We start from the raw sequence: 8,904 nt of genomic DNA on the forward strand, positions 1-8,904 counted from the left end.
TGATCTATTTCACTCTCTTAAAGGTAAATCTTTTGCTTATGGTCGAATAGTGGATTTTGATGTAATCTCCTCACTACATTGTAATATCCAGCAGTTTTTTGACTTTCAAGGTTGGGTAAATCTTTTCTTATATGGACCTAATCGTGTTTATGAACATCATATTCGCATGTTTTATGCTAATCTTAGAGCTACGAAAGATGATGAACTTGAAACCCTTGTTTTTGGCACTCGTATTCTGTTTGATAACTCTAGTTTTGATGAAATGTTCAATATCAAAAGCTCTGGTTTTTCTGCCTTGTCCCGTAACTTCTGGCCATCTGACTTTGAGGTCACTTATGAAGAGGCTAAATGGTCCATTTCTCTTAACTCAACTGGTTCCCTTCCCCCTCACTTAGGCCCTAAACACTTGTCATTTGAGACCCGTGTGATTGCTCACATTATTGCTTCTACTATACTGCCTCGTGTAGGTTCTTTGTCGACCCTCACTCAGCGTGACACTTTTCTCACTTATTGTCTGGTTAAGAAGCGTAAGGTCCACCTTTCCTCCCTAGTCATGAACCATATGTTAGACTCTGCTTCTGATCCTACCAACTTGCCCTATGGTATGCTCATTACTCGCATTATGGAAGCCCATCATGTTAATCTTGATGACCACCCCCCTATTTTTAACAAACAATGTTATGACTCTAGAGCATTTGTTAGCAGGGGTTATGTATGTATGGATGATGTATGGGTTCTCAAAAAGGATGTAGATAAGGAACCTGACCAACCCTGTCCTCCTATCTTCCAATCATCCAAAACTTCCTCCTCCAATCTCCCATCTGATCATCCCTCTGATATTCTTGTTAAGCTCTCAGTCCTTGATGACAAAATTGACTCTCTCAAGGATCTCCTTGTGTCCACTCATTTTCATATTGAAAAAGTCAGGGATGTCTCTAAAGAAACTGGGGCTGATGTTGCTCAACTGCATCTCAAGATTGATGGTGGTTTAAGGGAAGCAGGCAAGTTGGCTACCAAACTGCAAGGTAGTGTTGATGGTCTTCCTGCTAAGTTCACTGCAACTCTGGATGCCATGAAGGAAGCTATGGTTAACACCTTAGCGTACTTTCTTCGGCCCTTTGCTCAACAGCAGCAGGAGCAACAGCAATCTGATGGGGAGCAGGATTAATGATGTTTTGTCCTGTTTTATTAAGACAATCTTTTTTGTTTTAGGCATTAGTCCACCTTGACTATGTTTTTTTTTTGCTTAACTATCCGTAGACTACAGCTTGTGGCTGATCGTTCAGCCTTATAATCTAACCCCTTATCGCTTCACCTATAGTTTGTTATATTGTTATTATGGCCTTTGCTGTGTGTCTTTCTTTTTGATTGATGCCAAAGGGGGAGAAAGAGTCCAGTCTGGACCAGTCAACTATTCAGGGGGAGAAGTCTTCTACTCCATTATTCAGGGGGAGCATGAAATCAAACAGGGAAGTTGACTACACCTACACTCACTTTGAGTAATTATTTTTTTTGTCATCATCAAAAAGGGGGAGATTGTTAGTGTTATGATTTTAATGATGAAAAATTGTTGTGTAGGTACCAACACTCAAAGGATCAATCAAATGGATCGGACAAATAAACCCAATGGATAGCAGGAGTTCAGTCGGCTGAATAGAAGGGCAAGCCCAAGTCGGCTGCATAAGGAAAGGAATTAAAGATAGGCTACTGCGTATTTTTGGAACAAAATCAGTTTTACTCAAGCATTTAAATCAGCACAATCATGGTGAGTCAAGCATTAAATCAGATCTGCTATACAAGGAAATAAGTACTACTCCAACAAGGCAAATAACGCACAAGGAAAGCAACTGTACAACCTTTATTTCTCATTAACAACGCACAAGGAAAGAAGCATCTGCCAACCAGGTTGATACCATAGAAGGCCAACCAGGCTGATACCATAGAAGGAAAAGATCATTATAAGTATTAATAAGCTCTTGCTTTATTCTTGGAAATTAGGATCCTCAAATATTCCTAATTTTCGAGGATCAAAACTTTTGGGTTGATATCTCTGTAAAAATAGAGTCTAACGGCTAAACATGTGAAGACTATTTATTCGAGGCTCCAGAGACAAAGAAAAACATACAGTCGTCTCATACTCTCAAGTTCTCTGCTTTACTTTTCACAAACATTGTATTCTTGAGTGATATAGTGTAAACAAAAAAGAAAGGAGAGATATAGAATAGTTTGTGAGGCATTGTATCAAAAAGAATTCGAGTGTTTGAGTGTAGACGTAGGAGCTCCATTCAAACAAACCATTGTACCAAAACATTTACAAAGAGCTGTAGAGAACACCCTTGCAACCCAAGGGGACTGGACTAGGATTCACATTGAATCTGAACCAGTATAAAATATCTGTGTCAATTTATTTCTGCATTTTTATTACTGCATTACGATATAGTCGACTAGTGTTCTCAGTTAGTCGACTATCTGAACGAAAAAGTTACAATTCACCCCCCTCCCCCTCCCTCTTGCACTTTCACTAGCCACAGATGACAATCTCAAAAGGATGCATATTCATATTGTATCAAGATGCTAGTGTTGTGAGTAGTACAGGCAAGAAACAATGACCCACCTTTTTCTAACATCTCCAACAGCTTTTAAGCTTTGGAAGCGCTTTTGCTTCTTGTGCAGGTTTGAATATAGAAGGGCTGTAACTGCAACAAGTCATCACATTATGGTGGACAACAACTGCCTCTCACAAGCTGCAAAGCATTTTTCAGGCCATTCCTGCTATCCTATTATTGGAGATATGGAAAAGGAGGAACTCAAACAAGTATGGAAGGCGTAGTACTTACAGCAGGATGGTTTATCAAGCTCAACAGTACATTTTCCACCTAATCAGAGTGAAAGGTCTATGGTTAGGAAGGGTTCTACCAGACTGGCCAGCAGTAATAGATTTTCTGAGCCATTATAAACCAAAACTTCACTACTGCAAAGTAATATGGAAGATGCCTCAGCAGGGATTCAAATGTAATACTGATGGTGCATCACAAGGATCTCCAGGTCTGAGCTCATATGCTTTTTGTATTAGAGATGACAGGGGAGATCTTGTTTATGCACAGGCTAAAAACATTGGCATTGCAATAAACATGGAGGCTGAGACAGTGTCAGTTCAGGAGGCTATACAATACTGTCTTGCACACAGTTTGCAGCATGTTCAAATAGAAACAGACTCTTTAGCCTTGAAGAATATATTACAGGATGCATGGAAAATACCTTGGCAGCTAATAGAAAGAGTGGAGCAGATGCAGCACAACATGAAGCAGCTGAACATGCAGATCATGCATATACTTAGAGAAGGCAAACAACTGGCTGATTTCTTGGCAAACACTGCTACTCAAGTTGAAGACCTGTTGGAGTATCACAGTTTTCATGACTTACCATCAAGAGTGGAGGAAGATTCTCCACATGGACAAAGCACAAATTCCTTCACTAAGGATCAAAACTAGGAGAATTCAGCATGAGTAGAATTTTTATTAGCTATAGGCTCTATTTTACTTTGCAAAATGTAAAACCATCTTGGGTGATTTTTTCCTCAAGATGGTTAGCAAGTTATATTTTTATTCTTCTGCTGTAGACTCCTTAATTATTCAATAACAGATCAGAAGGCTTACCTTCTGAAAATTTAATTTTAAAAAAAAAATCAGTAACCAACTAGGAAGTCAATACTCACAGGCACCGTACGATACGGTAAGTAACCACTACCAGAAATCAGATGTATGAGTGAAATATAAATGCAATGCAATACAATGATTTACACATGCTCCCGACGAATGATATCTACGCCTCGGCAGTCATGACCCATGGGGGACCCACGAAGTCCATGTACCTGCTACGACGCACAGCTCGATCCAAGTCGGTGTTGCGGAACGTGCAACCCTAATCCCAGTCAGTGTTGCGGTACGTGCAACCCGATCCATTATATGTATATATATATATATATATATATATATATATATATATATATATATATATATATGTGTGTGTGTGTGTGTGTGTGTGTGTGTGTGTGTGTGTGTGTGTTGCGGCGCGCAACCCGATCCAAATATATGAGTATGAATGCATGTATGATATCAATGCCCACAAGAGTATATCAATGACAACCGTGCCAACATGGACACATATCCCAACATCAAGATCATTATCAAATCCTTCCTCTTCACAAGTCAATAACCAATAGTTGAGTGATACGGGTTCACAGCCATGGATAAGTCACTAAGTATTCATATCAGAGTATCATGAAAGATGAGAATGAGTACATTGCATGATATCAATGAATGATGACAACATATCAAATCAATAGTGCCACACATGGACACATATCACAATAACAGTCTCAATATCATAACTTTCCTTTCCTTCCTAACAACATTAAGACATGATAAAATAAGATCTCCAAATCATAAGGTAAATCACTAAGCAACAAGTCTAGAATCACTCACGTGGCTACAAGCCAATAAATCACAACAAGGCAACAAGTCAATCGAACGCAACAAGGCGACAAGCCATAGTCAACAACAATACCAACCTAAGTAGTCCATCTCAACTTCATACCCGAAGGTGTAACATGCTTTCTCTGACAATCGCTAACTCTACATATGCTTTGCTAACCGAAGTCTAACTATAAGGTAAGTCGTAACCTACCTGGAATGCCGAACAGGAGCGACGAATCGTCAAATCTTAGCCTTTCCCTTTCTTTGCGCCTCCAAATACTCAAAGTCTAATCATATTCGAGTTCTACATTAGAAATCAAGAAGAACGATACCCATATTGCTATACTTCTAGTTCAGGTCAAATTCTAACTCATGGAATTTGGGGAAACGGACCCACAACGGTAAAATGGGAAATTGGAAGGTGAAATATGCAATTCATGATCTAGATGATCAAACCCACTATTCCATTGCTAAAATAACTCAAGATTAAGCCTAATTCGGATTTAAAGTGAAACCCCCAAATTTGGGTATGAACCCAAACTTTTTAATCCTCAAATTAATCACTAAAAATGGAAGAAATAAGCTTAACAACAATGAATTCATCAAATTCTAGGGTTATACTAGTCAATGTCATCATCAATTTCCATTTAGGAAGTCTAAAACCCATTTCCAGAAATTATCATCAAAACTCATCTTCCCTCTTAGATTCTAATGGATTTCTAGCATGGATTCAAGCTTAAGGAATGTAAAAGAAAGATTTCAAGCTTAGGGAACTTACTCTCAAGAGAATTCTGCCCAAAGCCTCCTCAATTCGCCTCAAAGTTGCCTAGGAGAAATAATATTTGGAATGGGGAATGAAAGGGTTTCAACTTAGCATTAAATAAGAATCTGGTCCCATCATCCACTGCAATGGTACTCTGTCCGTTGCAGCGGTACTCTGTTCGCTACGCAAAGAAAGCCGGCCAGCCGCCCCCCCCCTCTCGCTGTCACGCATCCGCCACAGCGGATAATCGTCCGCTGTTATCCGTTGTGGCGACCTCGCTCAAAATCCTCAGGCATGCTGTAGCGCACCTAGCCCTCGCTGTGGAGGGTCCGCTACGGCTGATCTGGTGGAGCTACGGCGGACATCAGATACCAGAAAACTCTAATTTTTTACAAACCCAATCCCGAAATTTGACAATCACCCGAAGCCCCACAGACACAAACCAAACACGCATTCACACATAAAAACGCACCACGAACTCATCCGTGGCCTCGAAATTTCAAACGGAGGTCTAATTGACCAAGTCAACCCCCAATGGCCTAAAGCTAACTTTTCAACCCAAGTCCCAAAAAGCTCTCAAATGGGAACCGAACTGAACATCCCACTAAGTCATAAAGGGTCATCCGGACCTCTCGAAATCGATGAAATCTCAAAAAACGTCTGTTTATCCAAAAGTCAACTCTGAGTCAAACATATCTCACTTGAAGGCTCAAATTTCCAAAAGTCACACTAAAGCCCGCCCGATGACCTCGAAAAAGGGTCAACGGGGATAAAAAGGTCAAAAACACTACAATTTCAGTAAGCGGTCTTAGTTTTATATTTGGTGACACGTGTTTCATCACTTGGTTTTGTGGGACAGCTGGCTTCACTTCCTCTTTACCTCCTAAACCCCCATCTCTATTCCTTTTTTCTGTGAGTTTTCATCTGGGTTCATAAGGTTTTAGCCAATCTCTCTTCCTCTCTTCACTTTTCAGAACATACTCATAATTTTTTCTGATTTATAGTTTATACAGTGGTTCATTTTTAAGGTACTTTTTGTTGTTCCACTCCATTTTTTCCTTGTTCTGATTGATATATATATTTCGAATTGTTTTTGCAGGTTTTTTTTTTCTTGGGTTAAAATTTGAGTGCGATGGTTTGATTTGGTAATGGGTATTTGATGTTGGTCGTTGCTGTTGAGTATTGAAAAATCCTCACCCTTTCAAACTACGAGCTCTTTTTGTTAGTATTTTCTGCAACCTTCTTCTTTTGTTGCACTTTCTTTGTAGGTAATTCAGTTTTCCGACTTTATGTTTGTTGATATTCCTTTTGGGTATTGTTGTTCTGTTTTTGTTCTTATTGTGTAGATTCTTGTTTATTCTCTACATGCATGTCAGAAAATTTGTGTGATTTACTCATTCCATGTTTGGAAATAGACATCTAGGTGCATTAGCTACAAATCAATTTTCGTTTCCTTAATAAAACTGAATACCCTATTCCCTATTCATTAGCAAGGCATATTGCTTCTTTCAGCTAGTGGTAAAGTTTTTGATGATATGCGTGACCAGAATTATATAAAGAGTTTGTGCAAGTGTCATGTTCTGAATTTCAGTAACTCTGCTTCAAAAGCTAAACATTGCATCAACAGTAATTTCGAGATTGAAGTCTTGTCTTATTTCCTTTTCTAGTTAACCTAAATTAATCAATGTCATAGGTGAGGGTGATGAGGGTATTAAAGGAAAGAGAATACAAAACACTTTGGACAAATTATCTATACTTGAATCATTGCTAGGGTTCTTTGATAAAATAAATGTCCTAATTTCTCTAGATAAGACCTTAAATGCAGATCGAACAGGATCATACAAAGGCAATCACTATCTATGAAAGTGTAAATGGATGAAGGGTAAGTAAAGGTTAACGATTTTAGGGAAAAATTTATTAACAAAAGCTTCACTTTAATAAGAGAAATAATGAAGGCGGGAAGCCTTGAGCATTCAACAAAAGTTGGTCAATTCGACTTTATGAAATCTATTCAAGCATGAGGTGAAGAATGTTAGTTATGATCTAATTTGATTGTACAAAACATCTATTAACAAATCTCCTGGGAAATCGATTCGAAAATAAGTACTACTATTTTTCTTCTGTTACTATATTTTTAAGTTATTACCAAGTATAGTACCAACATGCCAACTTATATTGCTACTTCTTCCTGCTTTCGTATCTGGAGAAAGATTGTTGACTGAAGGAACTGGTCTTTTGAGAGTGTCCACTCGCTCCATTACTAAATGTGTAAGAGGGACACAAAAAAGTCTTGCATCATCTAGCATATCATCGGGTATCATTCGAGGTCTTAGAAGAAATTCACAATCATGGAATAAAGTTATGCTCGGTAGGATAAGGAAGGGTTGATTATGATAACATGTTTAGAACAATATGAGTAAAGAGAATGAACTTACCACTTCATATCTTTTATCTATTGTGGCATTAAATGCCCTATTCGTGGAATCTCTAGCTGGAATAGGCTGGTTATGCTCAAATACAAGTTCAGTGTACAGTATTGGTGATACAAGAAACTGGTAAAAGAAAAAGAACCAATGAAATGATTAAGCATTAGCTGTATTTAATCCCACCAAATAGCTGAAGCTTAGCCTTCGTTTTTCTCTGGCATCAATTGATATCCATATATTCTTGCTGGACTGGCTGAATAAATTTCCAGCATTCAGATCAAGGGAACTGTGAGATAGTTATGCAGGTCAGAGACATTTAAGGTGTACATTTATGTTATGAAAATGTTCATGAGACAATTCAAAAAATTCCTTGCCTTGCACAACAAATTTCTTCAAATAGAAGATTATGGTGATTTTAAAGTTTGAACTTCTTTTTATCTTGACAAAGGTAACAACAACAGCAACAACAATATATCCAGGGGTGTCTTGAATTTGCACATGAGATTCATCTCGAAATCATATTCTTGATCTCAAGATTCACCATTTAAGTTTTCTGCAGGTATTATACTTGCAGCAAGAAAATGCCTGGTTCACTTGGTCATTGGGAACAAGCAATGAAAACTTTTGCAGCATGGGTAAGTATAAGTTTCCTGATTAATCTTGATGAGCAACCAAAAAACACTTCGAGCATAGCTGTAAAGTATAGTTTATTTGAAGTATGATAATTGCAACCATGAAGGCACTAAGCCAATAGTGCGGTAATAATTCCACTAGTTGCCTATAACACTTCTTTTCTTGACGAGGTCCTTTCTTGTATAAATCCCCTATAACGACAAGAGCTTTGATGAATGCTGGTAGACCAAAAAGAAATGCAAGCTTAGGTGCAAGTCTGTTTGGGCTATTTGACACAAAAACGAACCCCACACGTGTAGGTAGTACATTAATACTAGGGATAAAGTGACTATAAACTAAGGACACCAGACCGACAATTATATCTAATCCACCACTAATAAGGTAAAATCCAACAAAACCATTTCTTATTCTAATTACATTAAATCGCAAGGGATATTATAACATGCTTTCCATTTACAGTTCCTTTTAGCAAACTACAACTATTTCTTGCATATTGCAGCTTCCATTCTAAAATTGTTCACTTATCATTCCCTGTCTTGATATGTAGTGTCCAGAAAGCATATTATGCGCATTCATGTAACTCATTTTTCTTCAAATTACTAACTTC

At 38.2% G+C, this 8,904-nt stretch overlaps 1 long non-coding RNA gene across 1 annotated transcript; it reads left to right on the top strand.

Moving 5' to 3' along the window:
- The first annotated feature begins 6,150 nt into the window (after nucleotides 1–6,150).
- Nucleotides 6,151–8,530, top strand: LOC132031471 (uncharacterized). The gene is made up of 2 exons (XR_009408275.1): nucleotides 6,151–6,459; nucleotides 8,224–8,530. It is a non-coding gene; the product is annotated as an uncharacterized LOC132031471 (long non-coding RNA).
- The last annotated feature ends 374 nt before the right edge of the window (nucleotides 8,531–8,904 follow it).

The sequence above is a fragment of the Lycium ferocissimum genome, chromosome 9, assembly GCF_029784015.1.
Source record: "Lycium ferocissimum isolate CSIRO_LF1 chromosome 9, AGI_CSIRO_Lferr_CH_V1, whole genome shotgun sequence".
NCBI classification, from domain to species: Eukaryota; Viridiplantae; Streptophyta; class Magnoliopsida; order Solanales; family Solanaceae; genus Lycium; species Lycium ferocissimum.